The 22,292-nt window shown below is 42.6% G+C and overlaps 2 long non-coding RNA genes across 2 annotated transcripts in view; one reads left to right on the top strand and one right to left on the bottom strand.

Annotated features, from left to right (window-relative positions):
• The first annotated feature begins 3,905 nt into the window (after positions 1-3,905).
• Positions 3,906-5,800, top strand: LOC147032571 (uncharacterized). Its single transcript, XR_015052112.1, has 3 exons — positions 3,906-4,248; positions 4,686-4,740; positions 5,542-5,800. It is a non-coding gene; the product is annotated as an uncharacterized LOC147032571 (long non-coding RNA).
• Positions 5,801-10,213: 4,413 nt separating this feature from the next.
• LOC147032572 (uncharacterized) overlaps positions 10,214-22,292 on the bottom strand; it is a 68,621-nt gene continuing 56,542 nt past the window's right edge. The window contains exons 2-3 of the long non-coding RNA XR_015052121.1: positions 20,388-20,547; positions 10,214-10,416 (exon numbers count right to left, since the gene is read on the bottom strand). This is a non-coding gene — a long non-coding RNA (uncharacterized LOC147032572). The remainder of the gene's footprint in view (positions 10,417-20,387; positions 20,548-22,292) is intronic.

Here is a 22,292-nt window from a genome sequence, read left to right on the forward strand (position 1 = left end):
CGTGCATACAACTTGTGGCCAGCGTAGCGGAACGTGTGAGTCATACACCGGCATACGTCGTGAAATTTCAAGCATGAAAAAATTTGAGGACAACCAAAAAGTACAACGTTTAAAGCCAACGTACAACGACGTATGACAGTGTTTTTCAGCGTGCTCTCAATGTTATCAAAACTTACCCATAACGTATTCAACGTGTGCCAGCGTTTTAGAAACAAAATTCAAAAATCGGCATACGTTGGCTAAAACGTCAAGGTGTGACCGGGCCTTATGCAAAGCATTTTATTCAGTGAATCGGGATGCCCTCTGGAGGATTCTTTGCCTTTGTGTGGTGCCACCAAAACTGATCGATCTGATGTCTGAGCAATACTCTTGTTCTCTCTTGTTCTCTCTCTTGTTCTTGTTCTCTTTCTCTTTCTTTCTCTCTCTCTCTCTCTCTCTCTCTCTCTCTCTCTCTCTCTCTCTCTCTCTCTCTCTCTCTCTCTCTCTCTCTCTCTCTCTCTCTCTCTCTCTCTCTCTCTCTCTCTTTCTCTTTCTCTTTCTCTTTCTCTTTCTCTTTCTCTTTCTCTTTCTCTTTCTCTTTCTCTTTCTCTTTCTCTTTCTCTTTCTCTTTCTCTTTCTCTTTCTCTTTCTCTTTCTCTCTCTCCTTCCCCCCCCCCCCACCTGTGGCTGCTGGTTTCATCATTGGTTGGGACGCGGCTATGCCGCTGATGCAGTGTCCCCCTTACCAGTACACTGGTGCTCATTTTGCTGACCTCGGAAGGATGACAAGCTGAGTCAACCTCCTGGTGTATTTTAATTCAGTGGCCAACAGGGTTTGAACTCAGGACCCTAGGATCCCAAGCCGCCACCCTTACCACTAAGCCAATACCAGGCTTACTCTTGTACTGAGACTGCTTTGAGATGTGGTGGCACCATCTCCGACTTGTGTGTACTTGTGTGTCGGAGGTGTGCACTGGCTTCCACAATTTTAGCATTTGTATGGACTGGATTCTGGGGAGGATTTTGGAGAGATCAAGCTGTGGTGCATCGTTTGGGAATGTCAAGATCTCTGACCTTGATTTTGCAGATGATGCAGTCATCTTTGCAGAGACTCTGGATATCCTTTTTAGGGGCCCACAAGGTGCTGAATGAGGAGTATGATCCACTGGGATTATGGGTTTCCTGGGTCAAAACTAAGATCCAGACTTTCAATGACATCTTGGATGCTGCTATCTTGTCTGTACCTGTTTGTGGTGAGGATATTTATATTAGGGGTCAGAGAGATACCCTTACCTTGGCAGTGATATTCATGTCTCTGCTGTCTGTGAGCCAGAGGTCAATAGACGTCTGGGTCGAGCCTGGGGAGTGATGGATTCAATAGACAATGGGGTGTGGTGCTGTCGGTACCTGTGCACGAGGATGAAAGTCTGAGTCTTCAGGTCCTTGGTGCTTCCATTCTTGCTCTATGGATGTGAGACTTGGACTCTGACCAGGGATCTGACATGGAGACTTGATTCCTTTGGTACCAGGTCTCTTTGGAGAATCCTTCGCTATTGCTGGTCGGACTTTGTGTCCAATGAGCAGTTGCAGTTGCTGAGAGAGACTCAAATGAGATTTGTTACCTGCATATTTCATAAGCATCAGCTGTGGCTGTATGGACATGTAGCTGATTTCTCCTGATGCTGATATTGCTCACCAGCTTCTCTCTGTGAGGGAGCCTCGTGAGTGGAGGAGGTCAATGGGTTGACCACATGCCTCGTGGTTACAGCAGGTTGATCAGTATCTCAAAGAGATGGGGATGCGCCAGGCATTTGCCTGGGGGATGGCCAGACGGAGGCCCCAGAGTACCGGCAGAAAGTGGATGCAGTGATGCGCTGCTCCGGTGCATGCTCCCATACTTGAACTGACCTATATTCTGTGATTGTCCAAGTGGTGGATGACATTGAAGGCTGTTGATTCAACTTTGCTCTTTTTTGCATGCAAGGTCGAGGCTCTGGGAAGAGCTTGAACACTGAACAAATCAATACACAGCAGAACAAAAAGAACAGTTGAGGGAGGGGGTAACACGAGGGGAGGGGAGGGAGGGGGAGGGAGACATGGACAAATAATGGGTGTGGGGAGGACTGTGTACAAAGACTTCTTGTTCGGAATTGGTTTGCCTCAGAATGAAAGAAATGGAAATTTAGAAGGAAATAGGCTTCGGGACTCGGGGTGGGGGATTAACTGGGATCGAAAATATCATGGTTTTGGTGAACAGCTGCCTTGAAGACTTGAAAGGAAAAATGAGATTGAAAAGGATGTGGGAGTTTGTTCCACAGGCAGAAAAAAAGGAGTGGAGGTGAGCAGTGCTTTTGGATTTCGGGGGTTTAACCAGAAGGGGGTTGATTGTGGACCGCATCCATGGCTTCATAATGAGCAAGATGTGAGGCATGGGCACCAACCCATCAGGGAGAGCAGTACTCCATCAAGCTTTGGATGAAGTCCTTATAGGTGGACAGAAATTCATATGTGCCAAGGAAGGACTTTGCACAACGGATGATGCCTGGTCAGGGACGAGCTTTGAAGGACGACATTGAAATGTGGTTTGCCAAAGAAAGATTGTGGCTCATATTGAGACCCAGGAGTTTGAGTGACCGTACTTCTTCAAGAAGATTGTTAAGAAAGTAGATGGGAGTGTTTGCTCCACACTCTTTTCAGAGAGAGAAAGTGAAAATGCGAGATTTGTCAGGATTGATGGACATGTTCCATGTGTTTGATCAGCTTGTGATGTTTTTATCAAGGTCTGAAGAGAGGGGGGAATCTGCAGCCTGGGATGAGGGATGTCACAGCAGAGGGTGGAGTCATCAGGAATAGATAAAGGGAATTTTCCAATCCGGGCGAACATTGATGAAGATCAGGAATGCACCCCACGCCCCCCCCCCCCAAAATGTTGGGTTTCCGTTAAACATGCTGTTCAATGAATGGGGTTGGTTGGTGGGATTTTTTTTGTTTTGTACGTGTTTAAATGGAAGTAGGACAGTATTTCAGATTCTAGATCTTTCCAACCGGTTTGTGTACATTGATAGTTGTAAACATATAGAATCATGAACTTTAACAAGTCCATCATGAGATACAAAATTAGGGGTGAAACGGAATTGTGCACATGAGTCAGAGGATTAAATGACACCAATTTAGTATCTCTACTGGTTTCTTTTAAACAGTGAAGCTGGTCTCAGCACTGATAAAGACAGCATATCATTTGCATGGCTCAACAGAACATATGAAGGATTTGAAGAATACTAATCTCCCATTCATCATTCCTGAAAATCTTGTATTTTCAGACATTAGACCCTTTCCAGTTCACAAAAATCCAAGATTACACCCTTTGGGAGCATCCATAAAGTATATATTCTTCAAAATAAGAAACGTTAACCCACCCCCACCCCTAAAGAATGCACTTTAAATTTAATCTGCATAATTCGGCACCACATCAATTGTAATACGTCCCCCCAGATACCCCATCGGAGTGGTTTCTATTCTAATCTGTTTTCTAATCTGACTGTATGACTGACGTACATACGTGATTAACACTGTATATTTATAACTTATAAAATAACATAACCCAAAAATATAAAGTAAAAAGTATATACATAAAAATATAAAACTATGAAGTATAAGGAACGCCAAGTCGACTCAAGGCAAAAGAAAGGCAGAGATTTACAGTACAGCACAAACAGTGTAGTGTGCAGTTATCACAACCACCCTACTGCTGCTGTGACTGCATTTTTAATCTGCTTTAGAGTTTAGCTTTCAACTCAAGTCATAATTCTTGATGATTAGACTATTGTAATTTTAATAATTAACTGCTATGGATACAGGACCACTTGTAAATTTACCTCAGTGTACATATAGCTACACATATTCAAATTGGTGAAATGAAATTGCATTTTTGTATATCACTACTATCAGTCGAGCCAAGGCATGAAGATAAATCCAATTTTTGTTCCTGTTCTTTTCAGGTGTCAAAGATGGGTTCAAAATACCCGTAGGGATGATTTGCTCAACAGGAGTCATGTCTATCTCAGCAACAATTGCCACTTATGTGCAGAACACTTTGAAGAAGATCAGTTTTCAAACCGGATGACAAAGAACAGGCTGAAATGGAATACTGTGCCAACACTCTTCAATGTTCCGAACCCTTCAAAGACGCTGTCTACTCCTCGCAGAACCATGAAGAGAGAGAGAGATCCAACAATGAATCCCCTCCACATGCCTCGAAACAACAAAAAAGTAAGTCTGATCTGTATTGTTATGAATCTCAGTTCTAGTGTCTTGCCAAAGTGAAAAGTTGAAAATGAAGCATGATGTGCACAACGCTGCCATTTTTTTTGTAAAAAAATGTATTGGTAGGACTAGAACTTAAAGTTGGATTTCATGTTTTAATTTTTTTTTTCTCTATTTGTATCACAATGTCAAAAATATTAATGTGAAGGCAAAGAACAATCAGTTCTAAAATGATTTATATTACTTACATGTAAACCATCTTATGCATACGTATACTGTTGATTTTCCAGTATAAGTAAAATAGAATTCACCTTACAGACCTGCATGTTCATGTAGATGTGCACTTTTTGAAGATTATTTCCTGGCATAAATATATTTTGATGGCATGCCTAAAAATGAATAGAGGAAATGTTAATTCCCTGTTTTAATTGACTCATTTTTAGCTCGCCTGTTTGAAGAACAGAGGGCTATATCAATACCCCCGGCGTGAGCATCAACGTGAGCATCAGCGTGAGCGTGAAAATGTTCAAGTTTTTGGTGCAAGTTATTTTTTCCTTTCTAATGTTTTTATCTACCACACCATTTTTTATACGCACGATATATATATATATATATATATATATATATATATATATATATATATATATATATATATATATATATATATATATATATATATATATATATATCGGGGCGTATTATGTGATACCGGTCGTCCGTCCGTCTGTCTGTCTGTCTGTCTGTCTGTCTGTCTGTCCATCCGTCTGTTCCTGTCCGCACTCTAACTCCCAAAGTTTTCAACTTTCACGTTTCATATTTAGTACATAGGTACAGACTGTGGAGACGATCTGTCGTGACATGCGTTCATCATCTAAAGTGGTTGCCATGGCAACCAGGATGCTGTTTTCCATCCGTTCCTGTCCGCACTCTAACTCCCAAAGTTTTCAACTTTCACGTTTCATATTTGGTACATAGGTACATACTGTGGAGACGGTGTGTCGCAACATATGTTCGTCATCTAAAGAGGTTGCCATGGCAACTAGGATGCTGTTTTACATGTAGTAGCACAATTCTGTATATACCTTCTTGTTTGGGCGTATATTGTGCTCACTTGCGCTCTTGTTACTGATTACAATATACAAATACATATATTGCTTTAAAATTATTTGGATCAGACTTCACTGCAATTTTTTATAAAAAATATTAATTATTAGATGAGTCTTTTAAAAACAATAAATGTATAAACACGGGAGCATTGGGTGGCTTTGACACCAACTCTCTGGTTTTGTCTGTCTGCAGAGAGCCCCTCTCCACTGGTTGACCACTCGTACTGCAAGCCATGCAAGAATGACAGAAGTAGCAACAGCGGAAACAGCAGTAACAGATCAAATAGTCCAGCATCATTTTGTTCAGACAATACACCATCATGGAAACAAGAGAAATTGCTAAAGAAAGAGCGGCTCCGAACTTTCCAAATTAAGGTCAATCTTTTGAGCATGCAATGAACGAGGCAGCAAGAAAATCGCAGCCTGTGAAAGCAGAAAAGAAAATCGCATAAAAAGGAGGCATAATGTGTGTAAAGAAAAAAAAATGGTGGGGGGGGGGGACACTCAGAGGTGAGAAGCAAGAAAAAATGGTCTTCACCAACCATTGATGGGGCATTTGAGAGAACATTCAATACCCATTAAAATGTGTGTGTGTGTGTGTGTGTGTGTGTGTGTGTGTGTGTGTCTATGTGTGCGTGTGTATGTGTGCGTGTGTATGTGTGCGTGTGTATGTGTGCGTGTGTGCGTGTGGGGGGGGGGGTTGATCATTGCCTCCCCTCCCCGGATTTCTCCCCATGCCTAAATAGTGACTTCGAAGGATACTTTCTTGGAAGGTGATATTTATCATACAGATTATGTTGCATGACTTCTTTTGTTGATGATATATATATATATATATATATATATATATATATATATATATATATATATATATATGTCTCCAAGTAAGAATAATATACTTTCTGTATGTGTCTGGGCTTTGATTTTTATCCTTTCCTCTCTCAATTTGCCTTCTCCTTCCTTAACGGTAAAGAAGCTGTTAGCTTTTCTTCTCTATTTGTCCGTCCTAATTTCTCTCTTTCTCTCCCTTTCTTCTATCTCATCTCTTCTTATTTTGTGCAATTTCACTTGTGATAAAAAGAAACTGTCTTGTACATGGCTAATGTATCATCGCCTTGCTCTCTTTCCCGCCCCTCTCCTGCCTCCTACTCCGCGATTGATACAGCGGTCGAACTACAACCAAGAAAGTAGCTTGCTTGCTAAAATGGCCGCCGTTCTGCTCCGTTGCGTACTTCACCGAATCGAACGCGGTTGCGCACGAGTGGGCTATCTTGCTCCGCTTTACGATCTTTGGTATAAACCAGCCCCTCTCCCATCAAAGTGCAGTTCCATCGATTCAAGGTACACACGAAACTGAGATATTGATAAGATCTGGCCATTTTTCTTACTTTGTAACAAAACTGGCTTAAAATATTTTTCAAGAAATGCAGTTCTGTATTTTAAAATATTAATTTACACTTACTTTTCCATTTTAGACATATGTTCACAATATGCTTCTTCCTCTACTTCTTCCTCTTCTTCTTCCTCTTCTTCTTCTTTTTCCTCTTCCTCTTCTTCATCCTCTGCTTCTTCTTCTTTTTCCTCTTCCTCTTCTTCATCCTCTGCTTCTTCCTCTTCTTCCTCTTCCTCTTCTCTTCCTCTTCTTCCTCTTCCTCTTCTTCTTCTGCTTCTTCTTCTTCATCTTCTTCTTCTTCTTCTTCTTCTCTTCTTCTTCTTCACAACTTACCTTTTAGGTTTTTTTGGGTGGTAGCCGTTTTTCGCCAGACATAAGTATGTCAAATGCATACCTCATGGGTCTGACATCTTGTGTGTCTTGGTGATTACATTGGCACTTTAAGTGAAAAAAAATGAACATAAAATGTCTGCACGGCGGCCATGACTTGTGTCAAAGTCGGAATGTCCATCCAGCGTCCATTTTCCGACTTTGAACAAGACACCATCAATGTGTCCCAGGTGGGTTGTGCAATGTTTTTAAAATGACGATAAAACTTTCTGATCCCATAACAGCAATAAACCCGCTGATTTTATCTCTTAAGACTACAGCGGTCAACAATGGCACAGAGTAATGCCACGCACAGCAGATATAAAATGGCCGCCCAGAAGTCAACCCTTACAAAAAAAAAAATTGTGGTAGATCGGGTGACCGGAAATTCAACATTTTCTTTTGGCCTCGGACTGGGCCCAGAACACTGTCTTGGGTCACGCAAGCTTTAACAGGGAGAGTAGATGAAGGGATTTTGTTTAGAGCAAAGCGTTGGTTGCAAGAGGTGAGGAATTCAGTTAGTCTTGACATTGATGGCCTTCATGTATCCATCGTTAGGAGGGAAGGAGCAGCATGTCCAAGGTGGATTTGAATTTGATTTCAATCCAAATTTGAATCCAAGCTGATTTGAATCCAAATTGGTGATCTGAGATTAGGTTGTTGGAGAAAAGGAAGGATTTCATACATGGGCGTCGATTGCTTTTGAAAAGTGGGGGGGGGGGGGGGCATTGCATGTCCAGACCACGAAGCCCACTTCGTGCCAGCGTGGACACAGCAAGTCTACCCTTGCAAATTCTTGATTTTATACGCTCGTTGACATGCTGCCTTCTGATCACACAAATCCCTTAAATTAATCTGACCATCTATCGACCATCTTTTTATCACATGTAAGCAGACGGAGCGAATTTAATTAAACATTAATCATACACATTTCAAAGTTTCAAATATATGTGTGTATATATATATATATATATATATATATATATATATATATATATATATATATATATATATATATATATATATATATATATATATATATATATATATATATATATATATATATATATGTATATGTATATATATATATATATATATATATATATATATATATATATATATATATATATATATATATATATATATATATATATATATATATATATATATATATATATATATATATTGTTGCGGATTCGCGCCCGCCGGCGTGCTGACGGCCACGTAACTCGAATCGCGGCACGTCGCCCACCGGACGGACAATCCAGTCGTGACCCTCTCGGACTAACGCCGGGAACCAGTCACGGGTGGACCTTTCGGTCTCACCGCGATCGAGCCAATCAGCCCCCGCGTGGGATAGGGTTGCTCGCCAAATTCGACCTACCTAAGTACCCACGCGGAGGGTAGACCGGGCGATCGCACCTCGCCGCAGGTCGACTTCGGACACGGGCCACTTAAGCGACCCGTTCCGTACTATCGGGATAACCGAGCGGTGTTATCGTCGACCTCGACGGTTCGATTAATTATCGGGCATATTCAGCCCACTACCAACCCTTTACGTGAAGCAAGATGAGGATTCAATGAAGGAAATGACAAAGCGAAGCGGGAAACAGTTCAACACAAAGCACATTTATTCGCGCTGAACGGAAAGCACACATATTCAATTACACCAAAAGCACATGTAAAAGGAGAAGAAACACAATATTACACAAAAAGCAAATATAAAAGAGAAACACAATGCAGAGCTATCCGATTACCGAGCACACGGCAACACTTATACAATTTTACTTCACAGACGGCGCCGACAACACATACCCAAAACCAAGGAAAAGAATACCCTCAAAGATGAGGCGGGCCTGAGGCCGAGACCGGGTCGGGCCTACCCGTCTGGTGATGAGACGCGGAGCGGCGATGGTGCCTCAACTCAGCGGGCCTCGCGGGCAGTGTCTGGTAGGGGGTGGGAAAGGGGCCCCCTTGGTCGCACTATCTCAGCGCGGGGGGAAACAGGAGGGGGTTGCTGATGCTCGGGGTATAGAGGATTTTTATTGCCCCGCAACGAGCGTCTCCACCTCGGCCAGGTCGCGCTGTCGGCCTCCCTGGGGTGCAGCTCCCTGCACGACGCGAGCACCCCCTCGTCTGCCCTCGCCGCCTTTCCACAGCTCCGTCCCCTCCGCTCCGACTCCAACGCACACGACGACCAGCTCCTTCTTGCCAACTCCACCGCCCGCGAAGTCTTAACTCTCTGTTCCCTCTCGACTCTACTACTCCCTGGACTGACGAACACGGTCGCTTTAATCAGCCCCGTAGCTTCGCCCTCTCATCTTTGACCCCCTCCCTTCGACCTTTCACCTCGCTCCCCATTGGCCCGAGAAAAAGTGGGCGTGAATGCTTTTTGATCCATAAATTTGCATATATCGATCGCCCTCCAACGCCCTGGGGGCGGGGCCACCCGCCCTCGCTCACCGATTGGACGGCAAAAAGTGGGCGTGTGTCGTTTTTGATCCGTTTTTGAAGCACAAAATCCGTGATTTTGTACACGCTGTTCGGCGCGCGCCCTGCACGAGTCCAACACCGGTACCCACAGGCGGCGCAAGAACGGTGGCGATGCGACGGTTGCGAGGTGTGACGTGAAGGTCGTGGCGGTTGTGGTGAAGCGGTGGTTGGTGGTGGTAACAATGGCGGTTGGTCCAAATTAAAGATAGTAAAAGAAAAACGGCTATCCTGAAGAGTCGCAGCACGCATAAATGACATGTATTCCCACTAGACAACGGGTTTGGGCCTAACTACACATGTACTTACCGAGATACCTCACCTAAGGGACCTGAATGGTGGTTTGCGAATTTGGTAACCACAACAATATATATATATATATATATATATATATATATATATATATATATATATATATATATATATATATATATATATATATATATATATATATATATATAATATATATACAGGGTGTCCCTAAAAAAATGACATCCTTTGAAACTTGAATATCTAAGTAACTACATGTCCCAGGCAAACGAAAGTAAATAGGCTTCATGTGGAACAATAAAAGATTTATTTATCAAAATTCGAGCAAGAGATTCGGAGGGATGTAGATTTTATAACCGTTTTCTCAAAACTTCACAAATGTTCAATATGCGCACCGTCTGTGACACGACACACATCAAGTCGGTGGTCCAGCTCCTGCCAAACACGCTGTAGCATGTCTTGCGTAACATTCTCCAGCACCTCTGTGATTCTCTTCTTAAGTTCCTCTCGGCTTGTAGGAAGACGGGGGATATAGACCAGTCCTTTCTATTCACATAGCACCGTAGAAAAAAAAATCACAAGGTGTCAAGTCAGGTGAACGTGGTGGCCATTTCAACAGCACATTGTCATCATGACTGGCACGCCCAATCCATCTTCCTGGTAGATTCTCATTGAGATAAGAATTAAACATTCAACTTCGTTAGTTTTTACACATTTTGTTAAAAATGGAGATCATTTGAGTGAGAATTAGCGATGTTATTAGACTACGAAATGATGTCATTTTTTTATGGATACCCTGTATATATATATATATATATATATATATATATATATATATATATATATATATATATATATTTCTATATATATATATATATATATATATATATATATATATTTCTATATATATATATATATATATATATATATACATACACACACACACAAAAGAATTGTTTATCAAGCCTCCTTCTCATGACCCTTGAACTGCTTCACGAAACATAAACTGAAAACTAGACTGACATACAAATTGATATTACATGAGTACAGTCAACTTACCTTAAAACTTGCCAAAAATATGAACCCTCTTGTCTGCCGATCCAGTTAAAAACTTTGTAGCAATGTCTTGGGGGTCAAGTGCAGTCAGACGATCTCGGTGAACATGACAGATCATGAGATGGTTGAGGCGTTGTTGGGTCATTGTGGAACGTAACCAAGTCTTCATACGTCTGAGTGTGCTGAATGACCGTTCAGCTTCGCATGAACTTGCTGGGGAAACAAATAGAAGCCTAAGCAAACGTTCTACCTGTGGGAACATTCGACGGACTTCTGGCACCATGTCTACAAATATCTTACGGTAATCCTCAACAGATGAACCACTGAACTGGTTACGAAAGAAGCCAAGTTCTTGTTCTAGGGAATCCGACAGTTCGGGATATTTGCGGACGATTTGTGGTTCGAATTACCCAGACAGGAGCATTTGACCCAAGTCCCTATACACCATGAGGTCGGTTGATGTGAAGTACTCGTTCAAGTTCTCGGATGCGCTGTCGATGACTTTGAAAAATTCAACTCTGTATACCTCCTCTGCAGAATTGGCAGTGTATTCCTGCGTGCCTCCATGAAGTCTCTTCGGAAGCTTGCGCTTACGAGGGAGGGTCACTGGATCTAGTTGACACTGCTGGAGCTTCTGTTGTGCTGTTTCGAAAACCTCCTTTAACGTCTGGTCGGTACGGAGAGATTGGAGATTCTGTGCAGTTACCTTTGCAGCAGTAAGCATACCAGAGACGGTAACCTGTGAACCCTGAAGTGCCTTATTGAGGTATTCAAGGGATTGGAGAATGGGCAATGATGCAAACAGACCGAGAACACACTTTCCTGATGAAAGACAGCTTCGAATACCGTTGGCTCGCGATGCCGTGTTCGTACCAAAGTCATCACTTGCTTGTTGAAGGGCATCCAGTTCTGCTTCATAGTTATCCAATATCAATTTCACGGCAGGAGAACGAGTTACCCAACGCGTCGACCAAATTGGCCTCAGGCGTGTAGGGCAAGGAGCGTCAGCATCGCCAGCGTAGATATTCAAGTACAGATGCTTGAATTTTCCACAGTTGTTGTAGATGTTGCTGAGTACCTGGACATAATCAAGGGCGTCTCTTATGAACGGTGCAGTTTGTAGGGCTTTGGATGTAATAATTTGGGTGACATGAGCTCCACAGTGAACATAATTGGCCAGCGGTTGGAGTTTATTTTTGCTGTGCTTGACAGCCCTTGTACTTTCCGGACATGTTGCTTGTCCCATCGTAAGTCTGCGCTCTAAGGTGTTCAATAGGGAGTTGGCACCGAATTAGGACATCCTGAAGCATCTTACAAAGTGATACTCCTGTTGTTGACGATACTTGGTGGAGGCCGATGAGATCTTCTTGAACATCAAAGGAATCCGTCACATAGCGCACACACATCGACTCCTGCTCATTACCCTGAATATCTTGCGTTCCATCAGTTATGAGTCCGAACTGAGTAGACATTTCATTCACGATACTGCAGATATTTCTGACGATGGCATGACTCATCAACTGTAGAATTTCTTTCTGAATTTCTCTACTTGTGAACGTCGTCTTCCTTGACAGCCACGTCTTCAGGTTTACATCATCCTTGGCCCACAACTGTAAGAGCATTTTGAAATTCCCTTCAGAGGCATCCTTCGCACGAATTGCAAAACCTTGTTCGGCGAAATATTGCAGTGAGGTGATAATCCTCAGAAGTGCTAACCATGCAGATCTTTGCTGTTCTCGCAGTTTGCTGCTCAGCTGCACATGGACACCAGGTTGACTTCTGCAACATTTCAGATTTTCAGAGGCAAGCCTATGTGTGTTTGATCGTTCTTGTTGACTGAATTTTTCTGTAGCCTTTTTCCAGTTCCGAAAGCCCTTTGAGACAAATGAGTCTTCTGCACAGCGGGCAAGTTCGGTAAGTTTTTCACGAGAACCGTCCGTCCAGATGTGACAGAGTACACCGCCAATGCTCTGATCAAAATGAAGCCACGGAAAATCTTTGAACCACTGTTGTTGAAACTTCAACTTTCGGTTTGGCAGTATTTGGACTGGGATACAACTGTCATCATGAAGTTGAAAAGGCTGATCTGGGAAATTAGGCCGAGTACTCGCACATGCACCCTTTTCTGCTATCTTCTCCTTTGAATCGTCCACCTCTTTCTGAGAACTTGATTGTTCCAGGAGAGTGGTCGGGGATGTGCTACTTGATGTTGTCGCGAAAAACGTTCTGATATCCATATCCTCTATGAAACGAGAAGGGAATTACATTTCAGTTGAATAAATTTTGACATGTGAATTATAAGGGTTATTTTTGCGTAATGGGGCATTTTTATTCGGTCTATCCTTTATCCTTATTCTGTCGGTCTATCCTTCGTCTTTGTCCTCGTGCAAACGGAAAATTATTCGGATGATGGCGGAAGAGAAATTCCTTCCGGAACGTTATTTTTCCTCGTAAAAATTGCAAGCCGCGGCTTAGCTCCTTAGCCTAAGCCTTTTTTAATCGGATTTTCGAGGTAATCTCATTACTACCCTATAGATACTGTATAATCCGAGAACAGAATTCAAAAATAATTTTCCGTTCGTTTGTCCGAACCGCGAAGGTGAATTTTGCATATTTTTCAACAGCTACCTTTTAAAATCTATAATTTAATCCTCATAAGTCCGACGACCGAATGATACCTCTCGTTTTGTAGGTCTATACCTCCCCTAAGTCCAAGTAACAATGAAAAAATTATTTACATTAACCGCTGCAAACGCGAGTGAATCAGCGCATTTTATTTTATGTTTCCTAAGTATTCAAAGCTAATTTAGTCGCCAAAATACCCACTTTCGTTCAATTTTTCACACAGTTTTCAACGTTGGGATTTAGGCCACTGTTATCGACTGCAAAATATCAAAACAGATGTACAAAATATCTTTCCGTTCGTTCGTGCGAGCCGGTAGAGTGAAACCGCATCATCCTGCAAAGCTTCACCATCTCAATCAGCATACCAGACCGCGAAATCTTTTATTGGCTTCTAACTCGACGGTGCAAAGTCACAAAAATTAAACACACACATCATCGTGCAGGTACTAATATCAGGCATCCGGCGATATAAGTTAGAAAGGTGAAAGAAACTATTTTGGTTGCTAAAGGGGCCCCGAGCCGTTGCGGCCTAACACTATCTGAGGCGTGGCGCTCCGGGCCATGAAGCCGCGATTTCTTTAAACACTCATAAAATGACGATACAAAGTCCGAAAATGTCCAAACATTCCTCAAAATGTCCAGGTCACGTTCCGTTAGTGGGTGAACAATCCAACGCTTGGCGAATTCTGCTTCACAATGATAGGAAGAGCCGACATCGAAGGATCAAAAAGCGACGTCGCTATGGACGCTTGGCGGTGGGAGACCATGGCTTGGGAAGCACGGATTCTCAATGTTGAATTGTTAACCTATCATCTTTAATAGAACTATGATAGACCAATAAAACTAACGGTTCTTTTTCTTTTGTTGTTTTTGGCAAAAAGTAAAGATCCAGAGAGGCTCTGTATTGGGCAACCCCCCCCACCCTCTATTTACGTGAAATGGTTTGGTCCAACTCCCAAAGCCAAAGCAGACGAGAACGGCTTGCGAGTACGGAGACCATAACTTGGGAAGCACTTGTCCGATTAATATTAAACCTTGAAAAGGCACATCCTCGAGTCCCCAGCAATATACCTGGCAAGTTTCAAGTAGATCGGACCAGTGGTTGTCGAGAAACAGCTGTCACAGACAAACATGCCCACAGACAAACATGCACACAGAGATTGCTGGAATTATAGAGAGATTTAAAAATGTATTCTTGTATTTGAGGAGCATCTCGGCCTGGTTGTGCTCGAGCAGCTCGTTTTGTGTTACGTAACTTACGTTCAATGAAAAAAAAGTGGGGGGGGGGGACAATCGATATGTTGTCTCCCCCTTGATAAAAAGTGGGGGGGGGAAATGTCCCCCCCCCCCGTCTCCCACCAATCGACACCCATAATTTTATATCAATTGTGATTATGGATTCCATGACCTAGCTGATGATTGGAAGTAAGCTGATAGGTCTGTAGTTAAGGGGATCAGTTTTTGCACTTTTGTAATGCAATGCAGTGATGTTGGCTGATTTCCAAGGAGAAAGAAGATGACTGAGGACAAATGATAGGGTGAGAAAAGCAGGAGGATGTGCAGGTTAGGGTGTTCCAAAAAAATGAAAGTTTGATTTTTTTCTGCTGCCTGATTTTGCCTTTGTTTCAATACCCCATAAGAACTTATAGGTCAAAAATGAACAAAATTCCATGATATTTCGGGGTTCCTCAAGTTGGCACAATTATGTCCATTATGGAGAGGGCATTTTGCACTGCAATGTCAAAAAGCTCATCTCGGTCTCCTTGGAAAAACTATTCTTTCATCCTATGACTGCTGTGGTTTTTAAAAATATCATACAACCATATTAATTGTGAAGTGTACTGCGTTGTGCATATTCGACGGCAAGTTGTCAGTTACAGTATGGCAAATTTCAACAATATTGTGCCAACTTGAGGAACCCATAAACATCCTCCAATCTGCTTCATATTTGGTGTGTATGTTTCTACTGTCAAATGGAACAAAGGCACACCCAGGGAGCATGAATATTCATACTTTTAATTTTTTTACCCCCTATTATGAAGCACCCTAGTGCAGGTATTTAGGACATGTGAGCTGATGTCATCCAGTCGAGTTGAAAAATCAGTGTCGAGGTTTGTCAGAAACTTCTCCACCTTCTCAGGTTTCTCAAAAGACACAGAGTCCAGGAGCAGTTGGGTGTGGCACAGAGAATGAGGTGTAAGGGAAACAGCATTTGGAAGGGAGTACAGAATTGACGCATTTGGCTTTCTTATGAGTGGAGTTGACTGTGGTGCCGTTTGAAGTGAGGGAAGGGATGCCGGGGAGCATACAACAGAGACAGACTTAAGGCACCACCAGGTTTTAGAGGAGGGACACAAGTTTGAAAGTCCATTCTATAGGTTGGCCAGATGTTTTCTGCCTCTCCTGAGAGTGGAGACACACTTAATGCAGTCTTTGTGGAATGAGCTAAGATTGCCTTCATTCAAGTTTGCTTTGGAGCAAGAGAAGGCAAGTTGTTTCAGAGCAACTGTCTCACCACAGGATTCGGTGTACCTTGGGCAGGAGAAAGCGTAAGATAATTGAAGACGAGTTGTGATGAATCTGTGCATGAGAGAGCAGGTTTCTGTGGAAGAATTTCCAGGATGAGTTGACATCAGGGACAGTGGATATGGAAGACCAGTCTTGAAGAGAGGTGGTTGGTTTCAGTCCTTGCCAATCTGCCTGAGTGAACTGCCAGACTGACTGGCATTTAGGCAGCTCTCTGAGATTAGCCAGAGAGATGCTGACTGTCACAAGCCCATGATATCAGATGAACCAAATGGAGCAGAGGAAGAACAAGAGACATTTGCAAGAAAGTTTGTCATCATCAAGTCCAGAAGGGAGGATTTTCCATTGGGAGAAATCTGGGTTGGAAGGTTCATGGATTGAGTCAGTCCCTCAGAGTCACAGAAGTCCTTTGCTGAAGTGTCATGGCCAGTGAGATTGAGCACCAACACCCTGCCAATCTGCATGGTGACAATTGGAATTGCCACATATGAGGAAGATGGAGTTGGGATGAGTGGTTAAAAGCTTGTCCATGTTGTCTGATGAGAGAGAGAGAGAGAGAGAGAGAGAGAGAGAGAAAGAGAGAGAGAGAGAGAGAGAGAGAGAGAGAGAGAGAGAGAGAGAGAGAGAGAGAGAGAGAGAGAGAGAGAGGTTTATGGATTTGTCACTGTTTGGAGTACAGTGCAGCACAGAGACGAACATGAGATAGTAGTGGAGGGAAAGTCACCGCGAAAGGTACTACTCGGGGTTGGGGGATGTAAGAGCAGTACAAGGGCAGTGAGAAATTGAGTTATAAAGTGCAACTCCATCACCGGAGCATGGTTCAAGCCTATCAAATTGAAGGAGACAATAGCCGGGGAGAGACACCAAGGAGTCAGAAACGTCCTGCGGGAGGAAGGATTCAGTTAAACAGATGATGTCCGGTTTCTGAAATATGCAAAGTAATTAATGTTCTGAATGATGGTAGGTATGTTTACTGTTTGCACGTAATCAAGCACATGATTTTTAAGACCTCATTAAAGAAAAACAAAAGATAAGAGAAAAATAATGACCTCTTGTTGATGATGATTTGGATAAACACTGTGTGAGAAAAAGTATTGAGAAAGTAATGCAAAATGCAAGTTAATTAATTCCCTAACAAATTTCATTTCCAATAGAGTGTTGGTTCTCTTTCACAACACACACAGCTCCATCATTCACATTTTGTACCAAATTTAGGTCGATATCAGGTATAACATCACACAAATTTTACATTTTGTGGTTCATCTGACAATTTGTCAATATTATTAGCCTGCTTGGCGTATTTTCAAGATTGGCACGGCCTTTTGCTTTAATTTTCCTTAGGACGATGCCCACAGTTGAATTGAGAAAACGTAGTGGGATGGACGTGTTGTGAACCTCTCGCATCGTTCCACGATAATGGATAACCAGGTCTTTACCTCATGGTATCCTGATTACATCTCAGCTCCAATACCTGCTGCAGACCTTCATAAAGCACACTCTGTTTTGTATTGTGCAAAAATATACACAACCTATTGGTATTTAGTATTCTCGTGTTCTGCCCAAAGGCAGGTTCAGTACTGCCAAATCAGTTTCTTGGCAAGGTTTATACTGGAGGGTGTGCCATTGCCTTCACAGCAGTAGTTATTTAGGGCAGGAATATGTAACTTGTTCAGGGCACTGATGTTGGCAGATGGAATGCCGAGGTTAACGTCCATCCGAGAAACCGCACACACATTGATGAATCACCTTGCCTGTGAAACACCAGAATGACAGTTTATAGCTGGGTCCAGATTCAAACTCAGGCGAGATGGCTTTGAGGTGAGCGTGCATACCTGTCAGCCATCCTATCAGCCTAACCAATACATACAAGGTGTAACTAAATCAATGTTGAACAAATATTGACGATATTGGTTCAACATCTACTCAACTTCATCTTCCTATCTGGTAAGCACGCTGGGTTTGTACACTGACCATTCTGTCCAAAAAGTGAAAATGCATTTCCAATCAGCTATTCACGGGAATACAAGGAAGCTCAGCCAACAAGAGGGAATTTCGATATTCACGTTTGACAACTAGTACTTCTACTTATTTAATGCCCCTTATTATTCTCACCATCTTGTCGAGTTAGCCGGGAAAGGTTTATGGCTCAAATCGTTCACGAATCGGCTGGCCAGGCCTGCTATTCGCCAGTCATGCTTGAATGCTTCCCAAATTCATTAATCAAGCTAATTCCTACTTATCTACATTTTCTATTTACTTAACTCACAGTTAAATCCATGTCCCACATCTCATTTAGCATTCTGCCAAGGTCTTCGCAGCCATGCTGCCAGCGTAAATGTCCACTCTTGTAAAATATACCATGGGATCCTTTTTATACCCACATGGCTGCAGATGGGACAGTCAAATTACAAATTTCGACTTGTTCCAGGATGTGGCATCCTTGGCTGCCATTTCACCAGTGGCAGTTTTACGAAAACAAATTATAATCCTCGCCCAATTTTGAACTGGTGTAAAAGTAATGTGACAAGGAATGCATTCATACTCCTTTAACATAAGAAAGACTAGAAGGATAGGTACTCTTCGATGTCACGACGTCACCAGATATGCCTCCACCCACATTATAACATCATTATATATACTTGTATCAAGTTTGATGAAAATCCCCAAACCAAAATTCAAAATATTAAATAATTCTGGCTGCTCGACCATGTGTCCAATCAGGTTGAAATTTAAAACATATATTCCCCATGACTACTAGACCATAATTGTGAAGTTTCACTTTGATTGATGAAGCAGTTCAAGAGAAAAAAAAATTCAGATTTTTGTTCACTCCAATATGGCTGCCCGACCTTGTGACCTCTTAATTAATCGTGAACACCCTGGTATCCCCAAGTCTTCGGGAATATTTGGGTGAAGTTTCCCCTCGATCTGTCAAGCCGTTCTGGAGAAGAAGATTTTTATTAAAGGTTTATTCATCAAAAATTCATAGCTGCCAAACCATGTGACCTATGACGTCATAGGTGGAGAAATTTTTGTTCCTCATGGATAGGCAATCACATCTGTAAAGTTTCGCTTCAATCTGTTCAGCCGTTTCAGGGAAGAAGCTTTTTTAAAGGTGTTTATGTTAACAAAAATATGGCTGCTGAACTATGTGACCGATGACATCATTAATCTTTCCTCCCCCCATACAATTTAGCCCTGGATGACCCTCAAAAATTTTCATACTGATCGGATAAAGCTTTCAACGTCTGCAATTATGATGTCATAACGAAGCCACCCATGACATCATCAAAAAAAATCGCATTTGTTTCCTTGGGGAGTACTTCACATGTCAAAGTTTAAATTTTTTCCTTGGAGCACTTTCGGAGATACAGAATTCCAAAGGTTTTCCTTTTTTCCAACATGGCTGCCACACCACATGACATATGGAATCATATCATTTCAACATTCTTCATGAGTCCTCGTGAAAATTTGGTGAAAAATTTGCATCAATCAGATAAGCGGTTGCAGAGAAAACAGAAAATTAGCACAGATGGACGTACGGAGGAACGGACAACCTGAAAACATAATGCCTCCGGCGAGGAGTATTGGGCATCCTCATGATTCGTGCCAAGGTTCGTGAGAGGGTTTGGGCAGGCATTTGGAATTTGTTCTGAGTCCTACCCTGGGGACACCTGGCTGGACACCTAATATGCTAACAGACAGGACACCTGACTTAACATCCATCTGCAGGACCGTGCACGTCTTGATGCCTGTGAAGCACCAATCCAACAGTTTATGGTCGGGTCAGGAATCAAACCCAGACGAGACAGCGCCACTAACAAGTGCCCTACCTCTGCACCATCCTATCAGATACCAAATGATCGTAGAGTAGCTTGTACACAAATCACATCCAAGACAAAAAATACTAACAGATTTCCGTGTACTTATGAACAACAAGGACATTATCAGACAATGGAACAACACAAAGTACTTCAACCTGGTTTCTCTGCATCGTGAGCCAAGTCGCCTGAGTGGGATCACTAACAGGGCCCATGATTCCCTTTACTCCCTGTATTTAAACTAAAATCTCACCTCCTTATTTGTTCCCACCCCTCCGACAAGGTCGAGGAGACAGGGACATTAAAATTAGCTCCGTCCGACCGACCGACTGATCATCTGTCCATGCATAGAGCGGCCACAATATCTTGTCACAGCTTGTAAAAATTGACATGACCTTTTTATCATATTAGCTGACAACACTGAAGATGCCGCAAACAGTTACAGGACTCTTTTACTTTAGTACGCATTTTACTGCATATGGTACACACCTTAAGTGTCCAGTGGATCCGTTTTTGCTCCATCATTGTTGTTACAGAGGATGATCTTGCACCATGTTCCGCGGGACATTTTTTGGTACCATTTGTGGGGTGATACGGTTCAAAGCAAGTCTCACTGCTTGTTTAAGGTCATCACTGATGTCCACTCAATCTGAAAAAAAGGAAACGAGTGAACAACTCTGCACAAAACGGCAATGTCACAATTTTTACAAGAGGTGACAAGACATCGTGGCCACCATGTACTATTGTGTGCATGATTTTTGCAAAACCCGTTGAACATTTCGCTTTCATATCGCAGCTATCTATCTATTCCTAATGACATTGGAGTCTCAAGCTGATTAAGAAACGGCGGTGATTGGCTGGATTATGTTGCCATGGCAACCATCACGTTAATTTGGCTTGTGTGCAAGATAGTTCAAAAACCGTTCAACATTTAGCTTTCATATTACACATCCGCTATTCCTCATCCCACCCAAAAGGTGGAGGACCTGGAGTATCAGCTCCTTGTTGCCCATGAGTGTTGCCTCCGCAAGCCAGGACCACGTATGTACAAAGACTTCTTGTTCGGAATCGGTTTGCCTCCAGATTCTTCATCATTTTCATGTTCACCGAGTGTGCATCACACTCCAGGAGGAGATTGATCATCAACGATGGATCAGGATGATTTGGGGTACGAAGAAGAAGGAAAAAACCCTTTGAGTTTCGCTGCATCACCTCCTGAGACATTAAACTGAGAGCCAGCGAAGAGTGGATATTATCAGCGCAATCAGGCCGTACGTTCTGACAGCTCGGGAGGGATGTTTGTTCGTAATTCATTCGGGGACCTTTTTCTGCTGTGATACGCTATCGCATCTCTGATGTCACATGAAAGAGTAAGTTATGGAGGGCAACGACACAATAATTTAAAAATCAGGGTTTCATGCAACTATCACTTTGAGGGACCACTTCTTTGGCAAAAAAAAAAAGAGCAAGACGTACAGTACCGAAGAGTGCATGGACAGCGGAGGAGGATAAATATCCACATTAAACAGATTCATGGTATGCTGGAGCAATGCCATGGTTTTAAGAGTGCTCTCGAACTGTGCTCAGGTTGAAAAAATATTTTGACAGTTTGAGATTCCGAAGTTTTCTCTGACAGGATGATATCCAGAGGTGTCATGCTTTTACCTTTGAGCTGTCTAGTCTGCATTTGACTCTCGAGCTAAGGATGAGTTGCTAGGTTGGTGCTGCACAGACAGCGCGATGCATCACAAAGTGTGCCTGCCGCCCCCATTGGATGGATGTTAAGCCGGGTGGCCTGTCTGCCAGTACAGCATTTGCTGATGGACGTAAAAACAAAATCCCACGGTGTCTTTGACAAAGGCGAGTTATCGCCGGCATCCTGGAACAAATTACATCAATTCTTGCCACCTTCAGTCAAACGTAAGGCCTACCCAGCTGTTTCGTGAAGCCTGTCATCCTACTGAGGTTGGCAAAATGAGTACCAGTGTACTGGTAGAGGGGCACAGCATCAATTGCACAACTGTGCCTCCAAGAAATCACAGCTACTTGGCATCCAAGCTGCCAGAAGCAAGAACAGAACAGTTGTTGGTTGTCCATATTTGAAGAAGGCCGTTCAAATGAAGCATGTGAACCACCTAGTCAATTTGCTTTGAGTGCAGAAGCTGTTGCCCACACAGCAACCACACTCTGACATAGCAAGCAGTGTAACCTGGTGTCAAGGAAACCCCAAGAAGACCAGGCCACTTGCTACCAAGTAGTGTACAGTATTCGGTTCTATAAAGGTCGTAGAGAACGAAAAACAGGGTCCCTCTACTGATCTTAAACCGAGTGGAACAATTGGAGCACCAATAAACATTCCAGAGACAATTTGTGACTTATCCACATGGTAAACGT

This window comes from Eptatretus burgeri, chromosome 2, assembly GCF_056783735.1.
Source record: "Eptatretus burgeri isolate ZD-2024b chromosome 2, Ebu_testis_v1, whole genome shotgun sequence".
In the NCBI taxonomy this organism is placed as follows: Eukaryota; Metazoa; Chordata; class Myxini; order Myxiniformes; family Myxinidae; genus Eptatretus; species Eptatretus burgeri.